Genomic DNA, 18,268 nt, shown 5'->3' on the forward strand with positions numbered 1-18,268 from the left:
GTGTATTCCTAATAACTAGTGATGCATGTCACAACCCCAGACATCTGCTGATGGTCAAGAGAGGCCCTGGAGATGTTTTTTCAATCTAAAAAGCTAAGGTGACACTTTCCACAGCAGTCCATCCTTTTGGATTGCCACTGGCACTTGGTGCCATTCACCTGATCCCATTGCGTGACTCGATAATCTCACAGATCCTCCTCCCACCTTTGCTCTCCCCGTTGTCGTTTGATGATGGCTTGCACTGCTTTGCTGCTCTTGCTGTGAACCTTGGCATTCAGCCTCTATTCTTTGTCACTGCTCTTGTTCTGCTGCTGCTAGCACTGCTGCCAGCTATCTAGTCACCTTTCTTCAAAGGCGGGAGGCTTTTCTGTCGTGTAGTCCTGCCCCTTCTGAAACACGTTGGTCTCACCCAGATTAATTATTGCCTAGTTCAGCCTCCTTTCTCTCCTTTCTCTCTTCTGCTGCTGACTTCCTCCTGGCTTTCCATTTGGTCTTTGCCTAGAAGAAAAAAATAGGTTTCCTGTGGTTCGGATTCTCAGAGCTGTAAAGCAGGGGTAGTGCTCTGAGTAATTAACATTGCAAGTTTTGCCTTCCATGTTCTCAAAAGTTTGTGGGAGGCAAGGAGCTACAAAAGGGGAAAGAGCCGAGCTAACATGTGGGAAGATGACTAGACCTCTGTAGATTTGAACATATTAACCCAGTTCTGGTGCCCACAGCAAGCCAGAAAATCCTCTAACGGACAATTTGAAGAAAAAGTTTTCCTGAGCTCTTGTGGGTGACCTTGATGATTAGCCTACTTTCCAAAGCCTCCTGCACATCACTTTTCTGCATCATGCAGGTTGGCTCTTGTGAGTGACACGTTACACTGTGTTGGAATGTGATGCATTTGTATTTGTCAGCAAGTTACAAAGCCATGGATTAATTATTTATTACAGTCAAAATATGAAAAATGAAGAAAAATAAATGGAACCAGCTGGCAACTACATACAGCAAAACTCTGGAGACTCTGGTATACAGTTGATACAGTAGGCTTGTGTTTTGGGGGTGCTGCATTTTAAAGCTATGTTTGCCCATCCAAAAACCCCAGTAGGCTTCCGAGTGGCACGCTACCAGTGGAAGACACAGGAGTCTTGCTGTCCACCTGCTCCCTACTGTCAAAACATACCCTGCACCAAGCAAAATTTGTCTAGCTTTTGGTCTCTGGGACTTGAATTGTTTCAAGCAGCAAGGTTTGTTTTTTGGCTTTGCTGCAAGGGTCACTATTAGGTAATTAGCCATGAAGAATCAGTGACAGCAGCCGGCGACGTAAAGCTGAGGTCCTCACACTTGCAGTCATTGGAGATTCTGTGACACTTTACATAAGGGTAGAGGTCTTGGGCCCTGCTGCTGGCCCGGCTCCAGGCCAAGTAATTACATTCTGCCTATCTGAAGTTCCCTCTGCAGTGTCCAGTGGGAAAGCAACTCTCATTTCCTTCTCAGAGTGGTGGCGGGTGCGGAATCTCTGCCACAGTGCCTGGCTGCGTTTTAGCAGGGGGTGGAAACATCCAGGAGCTGCAGTCACCGACCTACTTTGCTTTGCAGGCTTTGCTAGTGAAAAGTGCACTGTTAAGTTGAGCCCTTACCTGCAGCCTTGATGTCAAGATGAGAGTCCTTTGAAGAAAATATAGGTAGCAGATAACTGCAGGTGCAATTCTGTAACACCAAAGCAGGCAGGAGGCTCTTACCTCACCTCTTGCCCTCTGCTGTGATGGGTTTCACGTGTGTATGGGTACCATGTGTCTGACGTTTGAGTCTCCTGCTCCTCCAGCTGTGAGACTGGGAGAACCTCAAAGCGGGCTGCCCCGTGCTGTTGCTAGAGCTCCCTGCCACAACGATGGAGCCCTCGCTGGGCTGGGGACACCCCTCTGCCAAACTGAAGGACTGGGAAGAAAGTCCTGGCTATCATCGCAGGAGGCACAAGAAAACGTGTAGATAAATTTCAGCCTTTTCCCCGGTGTGGCTTCATGGAAGTGGCAAAGATTTCATTGTGATGGGTTTTGTGTAGTTCACTTGCAGGTTACAGTGTGCGCAGTGGGGCAGTCGTTGTAGGAGATGAGCTGGACACAACTTGGCTTTTGATGTTTAAGGGATTGTTGTTTATTTTGTGGCAGGTTCTTGCCCTCTCTTCAGTATTACTAGCCTGTACCTCACTGCTTAGCTTTAGGTTCAGGGCCTTAAACAGAAACATTTTCATTTTTTTCTCTCTTCCATTAGATTTTTCGTGTCAGCCGTATATTAATCCATTTAATCAAATACTTTCCTGTTTCTGAAATGAAAAATGTCTATAGTGGAAGCTCAGCGCACAAGAAATTCCTCCCTGCACACTTGATTTATTTGTTATTGTGCTAAGGAGTCATAAAATGTGAGCCCTGTGGAGCTCTGTGACATGGCTGTGTTCTCTGGCAGCATCGGGTGTGACCATATGGACGTGCCGGAGTGTGGATTTTCCTTCACATGCCGGTTGCAGAGCATCCGTGCTCACACCTACATGTGGCTGTGCCTGCAGGCTGAGCTCACCACAGCACATTTCCCTGGGTTTAAAGGAAATTCAGGTGTGCAATAAGTGGCTCTTTCTCCCTCCCTTTCTGTGCAACGCGGTGTCATCCCAAAGTGCTGCTGTAGGACTAAGACCTGCGAGGTTGTTGCGAGCTGGGTACCACAAGGACCCCACCTCTGATTTATGGAGTGACTGAGCCACAGGTTCCTGAAGGGTGAGAGGGTATGCCAGGAAATATTATTATATTTTTGCCCTGTTCTCATCCTCTTCCACCACGGTCAGAGATGGGATCCTGGCTGGACCTTTGATCTGGCCTGGCCTGACTCTTAGGTAGATACATATGTGCTTCTGTGTTTAGCTTCCTGCTCTGCAGAGGTGAGGGTGCCCTAACTTAACTTCCCATCCCTCGCTAAATCCCGCTATTCCCAGGCTGTGTGCTGGCATTGGAGCTTTCTGGAGGGTTAGCACTGAGAAGTGCCTACAGCCACTTCCCCTTGCCAACCAGGGATTCGGTGTTTGTTACAGACATGCTGGGACACAGTAAATCTAATTTCTCTCCCTTTTCCCACTGTTCGTCTGCTGTGTCCAAGGTGACCACTCCGGAGAATAACCATCTTGCCTGGCACTTTAATATAGTGCTAATTCATTGTTAATTGCTGGGGCAGAGAAACCTGACTCAGTTGGGAAAATGATGTATCGAGCTGTTGTCTCTGGAGTGTTGGGGTGGATAAGCCGGTTCCCTGGAGTAATGAGCCACCACTGCAGCAAAGTACCTACTATTTGGAGAGCAGGGAAACCTTGCTTTTCATTTTCTGCCGAAGCTGGTAGGTACATATTGATTTAAAAGCAGCCAAATGTTGACTTTATAGAAACAGGAATGGTTTTCGCATGCTTTCTGATACACTGTTACTTTTGTCACTTTTTAAAAATGACGTTCCTCCGCCCTTTTTTTCTCAGAAGCTTTGATTTAGACAAATCTGGCAATTTATAATAGTTCAGATCGTAAATCATGGAGAAACATTAGTAAATAAAAGAAGGCATAGCAGAAAGCTGTAGGAAAGCTCTTTTGTATTGTGTGTTCACTGCAAACATTGTGGTCTCTCTTTAAATATGCGGAAAATAACATACCACAGAAGTAAATGAAATACTAATTTTGTCATTTTGTGAGGGATGGAAGGGAACAAATATTTTAGAAATTACAATGAAACACAAAACAGCAGAACATGGAGCCCTCGTAAAAATGGGTCAAAGCAAGTGGCGATGGCAATCCAATGAAACTAATTTCATATTCTCTTTCTAGAAGTAATAGGGAGGGGAATGAACACCACAGTAATGCTTCCTAATGAAGTAGCTGATTCTAAACATTGTCTTAGAGTTCATGGGTCACACAAAGCATAGCATACAGATGGAAAAAACAGTGAGACTTAAAATTTCTTTTCTTAAAAAATAATATTAATTAATAATAGTTGGGCAATCATAGATGGTAAGTGAAGCAAAACTGTTATTCCATGGGAGAGCATGGTGTGCATAATGATCTATAGGATGATGTGCACGGTGAGTTTTTGCTGTGTTTGTGTGGGTTACAGCAGGGCATTTCACATACTGAAAATCAGGACTGAGTTGTGTGGGAGACCTGGACAAAAACCACTTTCCCAAACCATGCTGACTCTCTGACTTTGGTGCCTACTGTTTTATCTAGAGAAAATATTTTGTGGGGATGGTGTGTCCTGTGATTCATTCTTAATGGCTGCACCCTGATAGTTTGCGTATTGATCATTTCTCTGCACCCAAAAGACAGACTGTAGATGGATACCCACTGCTTTTTGATTCCCCCAGCTCCTTATTCTGTGGCTGGATGTGATGTCTGCTCAGACAGGGATGGTCAGGACTTGTGGGACAACTTGTACTCACCAAGCCCAGGTGGATTTTTAAAGATATTTGTATCACAGGCTTATTCATTCCACTCAAAAAGCTCAGAGATTTGGTTTGGTTGTGTTGCAGTTGGAGCATTTATTTTGTCTTTGATTTAGAACTACAGAGGGAAATGCGTGTCAGAATGAAATCTGTGAGTTTTGTGAGTGAAGAATATCCGTCTTCCTTAGTCATTACATTATCTGGAGTTCCATTCTCTTTTATCAAAATTAGACAATAGCAGTCAATTTCAGTATCTCCTGTCAATCTGAACCATTCAAATACCACTGAAAAAATCTCAAACTATGTAACTTCTATTTCTGTGCAGTATTAAAGCTGAAGGCACTATATATTGCAAATGGCACTTACTCAGTGTTTATCTCTATCATGCGAGTGCCTGCTTTTGGGTGGGGGTAAGGGACTCTCTTGGAAGGAAGCAGTACACGCAAAACTCTCTTCCACTTCTGCACTGATTTTTCATACTGCTCCAGTACCCGTCCCCACAGCCACACACACTGTGGTTTGGAACAAAAGCCGTGTCTGTGGGCTCTACTTTTCCTCCCTTCTGGTGCACATCGTTTTCCTGATGGGCCACTGTAGCTCGAGAGCATTGCACAAGGTTTGACAAAGGCAACAGGAGCACGTATCAGACAACAAACCCCTTACATTCAACCCAGAGGTGTCCGATAGAGCTTCTTGTGATTGATAGTTACCACAATTGCAGTGGAAAGCCGCTGAGCTTTGACTGCTAAAGCCAAACCTGCCTACTGCGCCTTCTCAGCTGTTTCTGTTTAGTGTGGATATCTAATGTGGCTGAAAAGTGCTGCTGATTTTTATTAACTTTAAGCCTGCGATTCCCCTTGAAATGATAGTGGGGAGTGTACTTGCAATTAAAACAAAATTGCTTCTGTTCTGAAATTAGTTTAGGTTTAGTACTATTCCATTTAACCCTAGAAATGGGAGATCAAGTGAAGTGGATAGTTTTGGGTTTTTCTGAGGTGGCAAGTGTAGTCTTGTCAAAAGCAGTACGTCCTTTCCATATTTGTTCAGACTCCTGGAACCGTGAGGCCACCTCAGTGCCGCCTGCTGTGGGACAGCTTTCATTTGGTCCAGGATCAACCAAGGACAGGGCATGAATGAGGTGGGACTCTTAAGTGAGGGAGCCCTGAGAGCGTGGCTGGTGTTCTTCTTCACCAGCTTCTTACAACAAACACAACTGTGATGGCACTGGCAGCGTGGTGGAGGTAGAGGCTGTCCCTGGGGCCAAGGACACGTGTGCTGTCATGCAGGACGTGCTGCCCCGTTCGAGGCAGAGGCAGTTCTACCCAGACGGTGGCTTGTGCGAGGCTGCCCCAGAGCAGCTCTTCTCAGGCTGCCCCAGCTCCCATGATGGGATGCTCTGGGCAGAAACTTTGCTTAAAGCTGAATGTGGAGAGTTGGCACGTGGAGAGTTGGTAGTTACCGGTAGGGTGGTGGTTTGCCTTCATGTCGCTCTGACAGGTCCCTGTAGCTCTGGGCCTTCGTTGTCTCACCCTATTGCCTTTCACACACAATTTGAACAGATTTAGCCCTCATTTCTTCCAGTCCTGGCCCTCTCGTAAACGCTAAGCCGCCAGTGTTGTAAAGAGTCATAGTAGGTTGAGAATGAGCAAACATCTAAATAAAGCTCTTTAAATTCACGTAACCTTTGAAGCTTGCTGGCTGGCAGCAGGGAAGTCTTAAAGGCAGAAAAGCCACTAGATGAGCCTCTGTTCCATTTGCATTTGAAAATTTTTGCACTTAAAAATATTGGTCTTTTAAATTTCATTTTAATGCTCCCAAAATACTCTGTCCCTTGGACTTGTACATAAGTGATAGTATCAGGCTTTAGAGATGTGTAAATGTTTATAAGCTGCTGGCCGTATGAAACGTTTTATTCTTGGGCTCCTTACAGAAATCTTAGAATAAAGTTAGAGCCCGGGATCGTTGCATCTGGGCTTTCTGTGCAGACAGGCAATCGTAAAAATTACATGGGGAGGGAAACAAGATTGTATTGTGCTACCAGAGCACGTTGCACTGGTTGTCCCTCAGAGATCCCCGAGAGCGAGTGAGCTGCTCTGCCTCCCATCTTACACAGCATGCCCCAAGGAAATTGTGCGGCTTCTGGGCAGTGCTGGGCTGTGACAGAGCAGGGCATAGATGCTCAGTCTCCTTGCCCTGGACCAGTCTTTCAATAAATTCATTTTCCTTTCTTTTCTTTTTTTTTTTTTTCCCCGCCCTGAATAGTTGGAAATACCCAGAGACTGTAATATGTGCAGGGATATGGTCTTTTCAGGGTTAGTGTGCTGTGTATGTTGTTCCGTGTTTGTATGGACTTTTACAGGAATTGGAGATTGAAACAGGAAATGTTTTTGTGTGTATGCACTATTCTCACACATCAAGTATCCAGAAGTACAGTAGCACATATTTTTTCTCACAGTCATCTATGCTTACAGTGTTTCAAAGAATATTCCAAAATATCTTGGCACAGACAAAGCGAAGCTGTTTGCAAGATCCCTAGCTGTGGAACAACAAAGGCTACGTTCTCAACACACATCACATATGACTTTTATTAAAGTCTTAAACAAAAATCAGATAATGTATTTAGAAAATTGAATTTCACTATTTATGATGCTTCTCACCTTGTGAAAGGAAGTGGGTATCCCCTTGTGCCTCCTTTCCAATGTCTTTTCCCACAGTTCTACTCACTTCTTCATGTTTCAAACTAGAAGATAAAAATATTATATTGAGTACAAATAAATACATTTTAAAAGCAGTAATTTGGGACTAACTCATGTCGTGGTGCCTAACTTAAAGGGACTTGGTGTTCAGAAACCAAGGCATACAAGCATGTAGAAGGTGCCTCTGGACCTTATAAGAAGTTTGAAACTTCTAAAATCATTATTAATGTCTTACCATTACATATGGCAAAAAGGATGTGGTAAATCACAGAACATATCCTGGATATTACAAACCCAGCCGTCTCATTAACTTTGTCAAAAAACATTCCTCGGTTTCCAGTTTGGATTAAATTTAGTTTTATGTTATTTGTTCCATCGTAGTACAAAATAACGTTGACACCCTTGAATTTTCTAGTTGCTTTTTCTCAAATTTATAGTTTAGATCTCTATGTTGTGCTCTTACTAGGCTGTGCCCACTTGATGTGCTGCACTTGACTCCAAGGCACGTGGGCAGGGGCGATTGTGACCAGCCCCCCTGCCACAAGTCCCATCACATGGATGTTGAGGAAGGTGAGCACGTTCTGCAAAGAGCCTAAATGCAGACCCATAGCTGTTGGGGACTTTCATGAGAGCTGTGTGCCCAAGTCTCTTTGTTAGGTCTGGAAAACCTTGGTCTTCTCAATGTTGCTTGCAAAAAGCTTGGCAACCTAGATTTCTTTTTACTTCTTGGGATTTTGGTAGTTTTTAGATTTGAAACGTACCAGAGTATTGCAGAAGTCCCTTGTGCTACCACAGGATACAACGAGGAGTTTTATCCTGCCCGTAAGGAGTAGGAGCCAGCTCCTCTTTCTGTGCTGTGTTGAGGGAAGGTGCAGTGGCAACTGCGAATTCATCCGGTTGTAGCAGAAAGAAAGAGACAGGCTAAATTCCAGGACTCAACGGGCCCCAGAAAAAGATCTGTCTGGACAGCACTTCACTAGTTAAGTGCTAAGTTATTATTATTATTTATTATTTATTTCCTCTTCTATTTTTCCTCTTACTGAACAAGCAGGAAATATCTTTGTTCTTTCATTTTAGAAGTGAAATAAATGTATTCCCTGCAGCATTTGAAATTTTAATAATCCATAATAAATAAAATCATATCTAATAACATAACTGCTTTCAATTGGCAATGCGATCTCCTAGATGCATTGCAATGGCAGAAACATAAATAGTTGCAGCCTCTGAAAGCCTACTTCCTATTTGCTAAATATACTTGGCTTGCTTTAAATTCCTTTGTGTGCAGTCATTAATACAATCCTCTTTGACAGCATTTAATTAAAGTGCTTTTCTCTATTAAATTCATTAAAACTTTTTTTTTATATACAACTGTTTCCCAGACACTGAATGTTAAGGACCTGTAGGCCTCTCTTTAAATAACTTCTCTCTCCTTGTTGTAAATTGTTAATTAAATTTAACTTAGACTGTTTAAAGATGGCTTGGAAAAGAAAGCCAGATTTCAGGATATGGTCTCAATCATGTCTGATTTTTTTTAACACAATTTTTTCCATGTAGTTATAGACTGCGTGTTATATTGTTTATGAATGTTGCTGTACTTTCAGCTGGAACCAAGCAAAGAAATACCCTAAAAAGCTCATTTCTATCTCACTTCAAAAATTTCCATCTTTTTATTGCAGTTTCTTAGCCTGAGAGTATTTGCATGGGGGAGTAAGGAGGGAGGAGCTGTTTAGTATTAATAGATTATTGACAGTTTGATGTCTTGGCACCTAGACAGCCCATAAGGTATAATAAACAGGAAGCTCTCTGATGTGAGCGCAGTCAATAGCGTATTCAATCAGAACCTTTCAGTTAATTGCCGGTTGACCTCAGAGATTTCCTTTAAGTGAAACTGTCCTTCGCTCAGATCTCATCTGGGTTCCAGGGTTTAATTTGAGAATGCCCTTTCCATATGGTAGCTTGTGCATGCCTTCCCAGTCGGATTTTTGCTTTGCTCCCATGCATGGTGTTCCAAGAGCCAGTGTGTGTGCCACCCCCCCAGGGCTGCCAGCGCCGACGGGGATACGCCGGGGACCTGGCCTGCCGGCGCCACAGCCAAGGCGGGCAGGGTTGTAAAGTGATGCCAAGGGTATTTTCAAAGCAGTTTTTTGGATAGAGTTTGGCACGGCTCTGGTGCCCGGACAGGCACAGCAGCATTACGGAGACCCGAGCCGGGCTCTGCAGATGAGATGTGGCACCACCACATTCATCCTGCCCACGGGCACACGCTCCTCTGCTTGGCTGCACAAGTGCAAACCAAGGCTCATTTGTATTTAGTTTCCCTAATTTCTGTACTTAGCTATTCTAATTTTTTTGGACTGCGTATCTTGATGAAATCTAGATAAGCTACAAAGGCAAGCAGGCAGGAAACCACACGGGCAGTCCCTGACCCTGACTAACTGGAAACCATCTGCTTATTTGGGGAGGGAACCTCCATGGAAATCTCTTCTAGCAGATCTGCTGTGTTTTTCTTCCTTTCCCTCCAACTGTTGACTTTGAGCGTGTGTGTTTTCCTTAAGCGAGGTGAGGGGGGGTCAGCTGTGGCAGTCCTCATTTGCAGCAAAGGGGTCCAGACCTCTTGGTGGCAAAGAGAAGAAAACGCTTCTGTACCAGAGCTACTTTAATTTACATTTCATTCAGTCAGGAGACCTTTTTTTTTGTCTCTAGATCTCGCAGTGATTGTGTCTTTTAGCCACTTATCATGCATTCAGGCTGTGGTTTGCTGAAAGGAGTATTATTACTTTTAATCTCTAATTTTTCCCTGGTTTTGATTCATTTCTGTGGTTGTCTTTGTCCCTCTGCGTCAGACAAACTGCTTATGCCTTTTTAATGGCCTGATTAGCACCGGGGAAGTGTTGCTGACTTGGAGTAATGTTATTCCTGGTGTTCCCTTGTTTAAATGATATTAAGGATTAAGGATTAAGAATGCTGCGTTGCTTTGTTTGGGATCCATTCAAGTCCAGTCCGGAGCCCTGACTAAAGCAGGTTGTGAATTTTTTGGGTTCATGTGTGTTGGAAAGGCAAGGGGCAATAGTTTTGAGATGATGCCTCCTTTCTGAGAAGATTCAAGGATAAGACAGGTTTGGAGTCATTTTTTCTGGAGAGAATGGAACAAAACCATGGCAAGATGGAACAGAACCAAGGAAGAAATCCCAAGGTACGTGTGTGCCCCTGGGGCCACCAGCTGCAACACCCTCACTTCACTCCCAGGTGTCTCTGGCCAGGATATATTCGAAAGTACTTTCTGGTTTTATCAGACTTACTGGCCAAACTGCTAATCAGTATTGCATAGAACCAAAGGACTCCCACATGCAATAAAAATCATAAGCTTTATTGGATTTTGAGATAGGAAAGATTCGCATCCAGCTCCCTTTATAAAGTGCATTGCATTTCATTCTTTCAGAGCTCCCATCAGTACAACCCTTTGTAAATATGACGGTGAAGGAGGTAGGTGGGTAGAGAGATGGCTGTGTGCTTCTGTTCCTTGGGTGGTACAGCCTAGAGCTATAGAAGTGCTTGAGCTGAGTTTAAGGGGTTGCTGACATTTCTGAAATACTGAAAGAAAAAAAATATATTGGTGCTTTTAAAATTACTATTTTTCAGTTAAAATTAAAAAAAAGAAAAAAAGGTTTGCGGCAGTTTAGAGCAACATAATACTTTAAAGGAAAATAGGAAGAATTTGAAGAGCAAAAGTTGGTCTGAATAAAAGCAACCAGAATATGCTGTTTCATGAAAAATGCCTAAACAGCTGCTTGAACTTTGTCAGAAAATCCACCCCCCCGCTGCCCCAGGCAAACAGCTTGGCAAAGTAGACTTTATTTAGGCAATACTTTGATGTCACTCACTCGACATTTTTGACCGAAAGAAAAATGTTTGACTGAAAAATGCCACACAATTCTAATCTTAATGAAGCAAAGAATGGTGTTTCGCATTTCTAGCAAACGCCCGGGGCTCCTTGCACAGAGAGCGACACAGCTGCGGGCGTGCGCTAAGCGTGAGCTTCCCCCTGCGCTGGTGTGTGTGTGTGTGGCCACGGGCTGAGCGGGACACAGGGCTCTCCCCACAGCAGGCAGCGGCAGAGCCAGGGATGGATCCCAGGGCCATAACAGTGTCATCCTCTGCTTTGTCCCAGTGCTGCCTGCTGGCCATATATTAAACCATTTTATTAAAAAATGAACAACTGCATATTTTCCACAACGGCATATTTTCTAGTGCTGTGAATATAAACTGCAGGTGCTGTTTACTTTCCATAAAGGCTTTTTCTTCCAGCATCCAGAACCTATAAAATAGGTGCGGGTCAGAGTAGGGAGACATGGAGAGCAGTAACACCAGCGTTAGCTTCCTCAGTCTTCCAGATGTGTCCACCTTTTCCAGAGTATCATCAGGAAGACAAAGGATTTCAGACTTGGTTCTCCAAGCCTCCTGTCCGCACTGCCCTAATCTGTGAGGGAGACTGTACTTTGGTCATTTGATTTTTATTTACCCAGTTTCAAGCTAAGGGTATAATAAAGCACATTATGCCAGTTGCGTGTGTGGTAATGCTGGATATTTTGCCTTTTACCATGGTAGTTGATTATAATGCACTTTTTAAGACTCGCTTTCTAAAAAAAGGAATATTTGTACTTTTATGTGTTTGATTCACACAGTATAGTTTGCTCAAGTCCTGTTATTAAGTGCATTGGTGGTTACGTCTAGAAAGCAAAAAACATGCTGAGTAGTGTTTTATCAGCACAAATCTGCTATTTTCACTAACCATAACAGTCAGGTTCTTCTGACTTCTAACTGCCCCCATTGTAAAAATTAGCAGTACAGTTGGGTATTCCTGGAACCCCAAATAGCCATCTGTAAGGACCTAAAACAGTTTGATGGGACAAATAATTACCCCCCACCCCTCCCCCCAGAACCCAGTGTCTAATCCAAACCTATCCTTCCTGAAATAATGCAATGCCTCCTCCTGATCTGAGTAACTGGAAAACAACATGATTATAGTGGCGCCATTGGTGCCACCATAGTTAGGGGTTTAGAGCTTGGCGTTAAGCGTGGCTCTAGGTTAGGGCTTGTAAGAGAAGATCGTGCTCACACTGCCCCCAAATACTCTTCTGATTTTCAAAAGAAAAGGAGAACATGTGTAGTGTTAATTAAACAAGAAAGTGTTGAGCATACCAGAAGTATTTTGTCTGCAGAAAAGCAAACCAAAAAAGCCTTTTGTTGCTTCCTTAGTTCCTGTGGCGTTCTGCCAGTGCCTCATTAGGATTAGCAGGGTTGGGATGGGGAACCTCAGAATCAACCCAAAATCTTTGACAGACTCTTTCTCCAGCCACAGCCCAGCTCAGGCTCTATTTGGAGACTGACAAGCCAGGCTCTACATGCCATAGCACCCCAGCATGCCTTGCTAGGGCTGCAAGAGAAAGCATGGAAGAGGCAAGTCTGAGGCCCACAAAACTTGTGGTCTTGCTTTGAAGAAGGTAAGCGCTAACTGGAAGGTTTTGTGGCCCTGGATGCACACGCAGATGTTGAAAGTCCCAGTTGAGCAGGACTCCAGTTAGCATTCATGCAGAAGGGCAGCAGGAACCTTCACGGGGCTGTTGCTTTTTCCCTTGCAAGGGGAGGCTGCCTCGCTACCGCAGGTTACAGGCCAGAGAGGCTCCTTGGCTTCTTTGAGGCCAGCAGAGCCCTGCCTGCCTGCTGGGGGATGCAGCAAGCCAGCCCCTGTGCCAGCTGTGCTGGCCGTGCCCCATCCCCAGACAATGGAGCCATCCATCACCAATGCCTTCAGGAGAGAGTCTGCAGCGGCGTTGTGCAACGCTTCCTGGCCACATCGGCCTCTCTGTCACCAGCACCCTGGTTTGTGCCAGCAGCAGCCGGACTGGGCCTGGCCTGTTGGGCATTTGTACAGTAGGTACGTGCCGGCTCCACCTGTGGGACCAGCAGGAGGTGACAACCCTTCCAGGCTGCAGCCAGGTATTCCAGAAAGGGCTGTCCGCTGCTGGCCACAGTTACTGCGCAGAAAACCTAAGAATCTGGCTTAAACCAGCCCAAAATGGGAAATTCGGAGCTAATCCACTAACGTTCATCAGCATGAGCTCATTTGTGCTACCCCATAAAATCAGCCAGTTCTCAGGCACTTGCACAGCAATGAAAGTTGTGCCTGTGCTTTTGTGGGAAGAGTTGAGTTAGCGTTCAAGGGAGAGCAGTTACCCCAGGAAACACCGGGACACTGCTCTGCATTGTCAGAGTTTTGTGATTTATTTTTTTAACATTATACAGACAAAATAGTGGCTATTGTGTAGGCACGTGCTGTCTATTAACAGAGATCAGGAAAGGGAAATAAACCACGCATTACTGAAGAATAAGATCATGATTGTGGTCAAGTGATGGCAGAATTTTTTTTTCTCTTTGTCAAGCTGATTTGTAAACATTCTTCAAACAACTGTGCAGACAGCAGTGCCACGGCTTCTTGAAAGGAAAGCAAAGACAAGGAAAGATTCCTCGGCACAGATGTTTTACGGTAACCTCAGAGCTGTCCAGAAGTTATCTGGTCATCTCCAGTCATCACTGTGAGCTACGCTGCACATGTAGCCTCTTAGCGGCGCGGTGTAATCAGGCTGTAATTTATATTTTATCTCCAGTGATGATAGCTCTTAAAAATGTTTTGTGGTGTGTTTGCTCTTTGATGCAAGCTAAGCTCCTGTTAGCATTAATGGGAGCAGTGTGTGACGGGGGAAGAGACACCTTCCCCCGCCTTCAACTCCAGATTAATTGCATTTTGCTGATGCTCATTACTTTGGGTGGGGTGGCAAAAGAAATGCACAACTGAAAGTTTTGGGGGTTTTTTTAATTTTTTTTTTTTTTCTCCTTCCTGTTCTCTTTTTAGTCACCTTTTTGACCAATTTTGACAGTTTGGCTCTGGAGAAGAATTGTGGGATGGGAGTGCTGCTTCAGAGTCTGGTTGTTTGTTCAGTGTCTTGCCATGTTTTCAGATCACTGCCTATTTCCTGCCCTTAAGCAAGGCGACCGCCATAGAGCAAAGGGAAGCATGTGGCGAGTGTGCTCCAAAGATGTTGACTTGAATCACTTCAACCAGCTCACATTCCAGCCTGGAAACCAAACTTGCCTTTGACTTGGGATTCCCTGTGGAACTCATTTCTCTCCTCGTAGTTCCCTCTGACTCCCCTTTTGCGTGGCTCAGAGAGTGACTTTTACCCCAGAGATGAAAGACTCAGGAGTGGGGGTTTGTCTGATCCAATATTCTGTCTCCAGTGGCCGTCAGCAGCAGATAAGGGGTAGTAGGAAAGGCCTGAATATTTGGGGAATTTTTTTTACTGTGTGACTGCTTTGTCTTTGCAACTGAATAGGGCCCAGGGCTACTGGTTACAAGTTGTTGTAGCCACCAGCTCTGATTTGGTCTGGCTCGCATGAGACAGGGTACATCATATCACAAACATGTCTTACAATTATCTCTAATAACGGTGTTTACTCTTGTGAAGCAATTACCAAGCTGCATTGGAAAATGCACAGCGTGTGCGGCTGGCATTTGAGCTACAAAATTAAAAGAAGCTCAGACTGAAGTTAGATGAAAGTGAACATATTTATCCATGTCAGACTTCCTACCATTTTGCACGCTCATATTGATTTCTTTTGACACGGTCTTCTTTTATTGAGTACCATATATTTTTTTAAATCCCTTACCGATAACGCTACCTGCTAAGGGCAATTGTAAAAGGAAACTAAAGTATATTAAACCTGCCTGGAGTCAAAATGTAATCTAACACCTGTAGTCTGCAATTTGTCATCACTTCATAGATACTTTTTCTTTTTTAATAACAGTTGTGGATTTTCCTGAGTTTTGACCTTAGGATACTGTATAATCCAAGAAAAGCAAGGAAACTAAACCACAGTCTTTAACACAGCTTTATGGTGTCAAGGTGTGAAATCACCACGGTGAGAATGAGCCCAAAGAAAATACTCCATTTGGAGCTGCGACTAGTGCTGCAGTGTTTACTAAAGTGAGTATATTTTTGCAAGGAAAAAAAAAAAAAAGAAAAAAAAAAAAAGTAGGGCGGTGGCTCAGCAGAAGTCTTAGAGGTACAGTGTTTACTAAAGTGAGTTTATTTTTGAAAGGAAAAAAAAAAAAAAGAAAAAAAAAAAGAGTAGTCTAACAACCACATTTTTAAGAGGAAAGAAATGAACACAGGTGCAAATTGTAACTTCTGCTACAGTTTCTTGTACAGACATTCCTAGGAAAGCTGTAAAGTGTCTTGGCACAGTGATTGCGTCTAATTAATGCTCTTAGCCCTGTGAGCCCCGGGCTGGGCGGCTGTCAGGGTGCAAGCCTGTTTATGGCAGCAGCTTGCTGTGCTCCCTCCTTGCACAGTGCTGTACACCAACAGAAACTGCGAGAGGCTGCGAGTAGCGAGTGTGGGGTTGGTTGGTTGAATAGATAATTCCTGCAGATTATTCCTGTAAGATCTCCTAAGAGGGACAAACAATGCCTCCTTCTAGATACAAGATGCCTTTGTAAGGTGATGGAGGTTGTCTCTTAAGAACACTCTTAACATGACAGGTAGACCCTGCCTGGGAGCTCTCACCATTCAGAGATGAAGTGTTGCAAATTCCAGCTGCAGGTCCCTGTAAAATGCAGCTGAACACCTTGTTTAGGCTTGTCCTCTGCCCTCCCTTTGACTTCAGCTGGTCATTGGGAAGAGCGTTTCCAAGGGCTGGCTGACATGAGGTACGTAGCGGGTCCGGTTTTTGCATTGAGTCAAACTGGTGGTAAATCCTGCTGACTTACCTTGAATGCTCGTAAGGCATGTAATAGATGGATGGTGTTAGGTGGGCCAAACACAGGAACTGAACCTAGGTTTGTAAAGTGTGGGCATTCTCTCTGGCTTTTATTTTGGGCTACTTAAGCTGGCTAAAAACTTGCCCGCTTGGGCATAAAAGTTCTTGGTGTGATAGAGTGTCGTGGCTGGCTACGAGAGCAATGTACATGTGAAGGAAGGCTAAGAAGTGAGGCCCCTTCCCACTGTGGAGGAGAGAAGACTAACCCATTCAGCTCTGCTCCTCGTGGGTTTGGGTTATGAGAGTTGGTACCGGGCAGTACACGGCACTCCAGGTGCCTGTCGGTGCTCGCTCTGTCTGGGCACAGAGGAAGCTGGTGTCTACACAACAAGGGCAGTCTCTGTTGCAAATGCACAGTCTTGTCTTCCAAAAATGTAAGATTTTTGGTATTTCTTATAGTAAGGGGCACCTCATCATCTCAGCAAAGCCAGCCAGAAAGGAGCTCACATCGACTCATCCTGCTCTCTGCCGACGTAGGTATGGACCCCGTCTGCAAAGGGAAGGGCAGAACCACACTGTGAAACAAAAGAGCTCGGGGTTTTCACGTAGAAATGCAGTTCCTGTTTCTAATCTACTGCAATGGCTGCAAAGGTGGCATCTCACGGGGCGAGTGTTGTCAGTGTGTGCCCGAGGGCGTGTGTGTGCCCTGCTCGGGCGTCCCGCTTGGCTCCCCTGCGCCACTCACCATTTTCACGTCTCTCGTTCTAGCTAGAGAGTGGGTGGAAATGGAAACAAACATCAGTGGGATAGTGAATCCAGCCAAAATTAAATACAGTGCAGACACAGACGGCAATTACATGACGTTCCTCATTCAGTTTGGGGCTCTCACCTCTCTTTTCTGTGGGAAGGCGGCTGTCCCACTCTGCCGAATCCCGGTTTCTCCTGCAAGAGCGTCCTAAGACGTGGGGAGCGGATACATGTAAAACAGTGCAGCGATCCCTTCCCCCCAATAATTCTTGGCTTTGGATTTTAGAAAGACCACAAACCCTTAGCTTATTAGAAGTAATCCTGATCACTCCTGTAATGATACACTACATTATATACTCTCCTAAACTTAATCATTCAATATCTCACTTCCTTCCCTGTAGGCATGTACTATTATATTTTACACATGGCTTCCAGCTGGTTTTCATTGTGGCCTTCAAATCATATTTCAGTACTGTGCGATTTAAGACCAGTCACTTTATCTTTTAAAGTCAACTTCCATCATACTCGTTTTCTTGCAAGTTTTCTACCACCGCTGGTTAATTTGTTTGAAAAACGTAGTTTATGGGGTTAAAGTCTACCTGAATGAACCTTCGTAAAACAGCATCTTCCAAAGCTGCTCTGTTCGGAAGCGCTGAGAATGCAGCCATGCCTGTAGAGTTTAAAAATGAAATCTCTTGAAGGGATGGAAAAAATAAGTCCTTTGGGCATGGAAGGAAATCTATATCTTCACATTTGATTTGAAAGTAGATGGGGAGTCGGTGAGGAGGGAGGGAAGGAGTGGAAGGGAAGTCAGCTCCAGATGGTGGTGGCTGTGAAGAAGGAGGAGGAGGAGGAGGAGGCGGCTGCCTCACCTGCGGCCAGGGAGCAGTGGGGAGGGGCAGGGAGGAAGGAGAAGGGAGCTGAGCATGGCCATTGTTTTTATCCCTTCTCTCTGAAGCCCACCCTACACCTGGTGTTCCCTGGTAGGTTCCACCATCATTTATGGGGTTTTTGTGAAGAAGGAGGAGGAGGAGGCGGCTGCCTCACCTGCGGCCAGGGAGCAGTGGGGAGGGGCAGGGAGGAAGGAGAAGGGAGCTGAGCATGGCCATTGTTTTTATCCCTTCTCTCTGAAGCCCACCCTACACCTGGTGTTCCCTGGTAGGTTCCACCATCATTTATGGGGTTTATCAGCAGTGGAAAATGCGCTGCAGCCTTTACTTCAATCACGGAAGGTCAGGGGGGTTTCCTTCTTTGCAGTACAGAAGCAGAGCAGCACTGACCCAAAAGATGAAGTGTTGTGACAGAACATGCACAACAGTGCGCAAAACCAGTGGAAATTTTACCCGCAGATTTATGAGCATAATAATGACTCCAAAATCAGAAAATGTGGAACTGCCGAAAATGGGTAGTTTCCTCTGTGAGTCTGGGGCGTGCAGAGCCGGACGTGAAGTAAGCAAATTGCCCAAATCAACCAGGGTGGTTTACAAATGTAGTTCAAAGCGAATATGTAACAAAAAGGTAATTTAGATTTTGTATTGTATCATGCATCTCAACAGTT

General features: G+C 44.7%; 1 protein-coding gene across 1 annotated transcript in view; it reads left to right on the forward strand.

The window, feature by feature from the left end:
• SATB2 (SATB homeobox 2) overlaps nucleotides 1-18,268 on the forward strand; it is a 113,630-nt gene that overhangs the window by 89,196 nt on the left and 6,166 nt on the right. The window lies entirely within an intron of this gene.

This window comes from Calidris pugnax, unplaced genomic scaffold (assembly GCF_001431845.1).
Source record: "Calidris pugnax isolate Ruff unplaced genomic scaffold, ASM143184v1 scaffold103, whole genome shotgun sequence".
Lineage (NCBI taxonomy): Eukaryota > Metazoa > Chordata > Aves > Charadriiformes > Scolopacidae > Calidris > Calidris pugnax.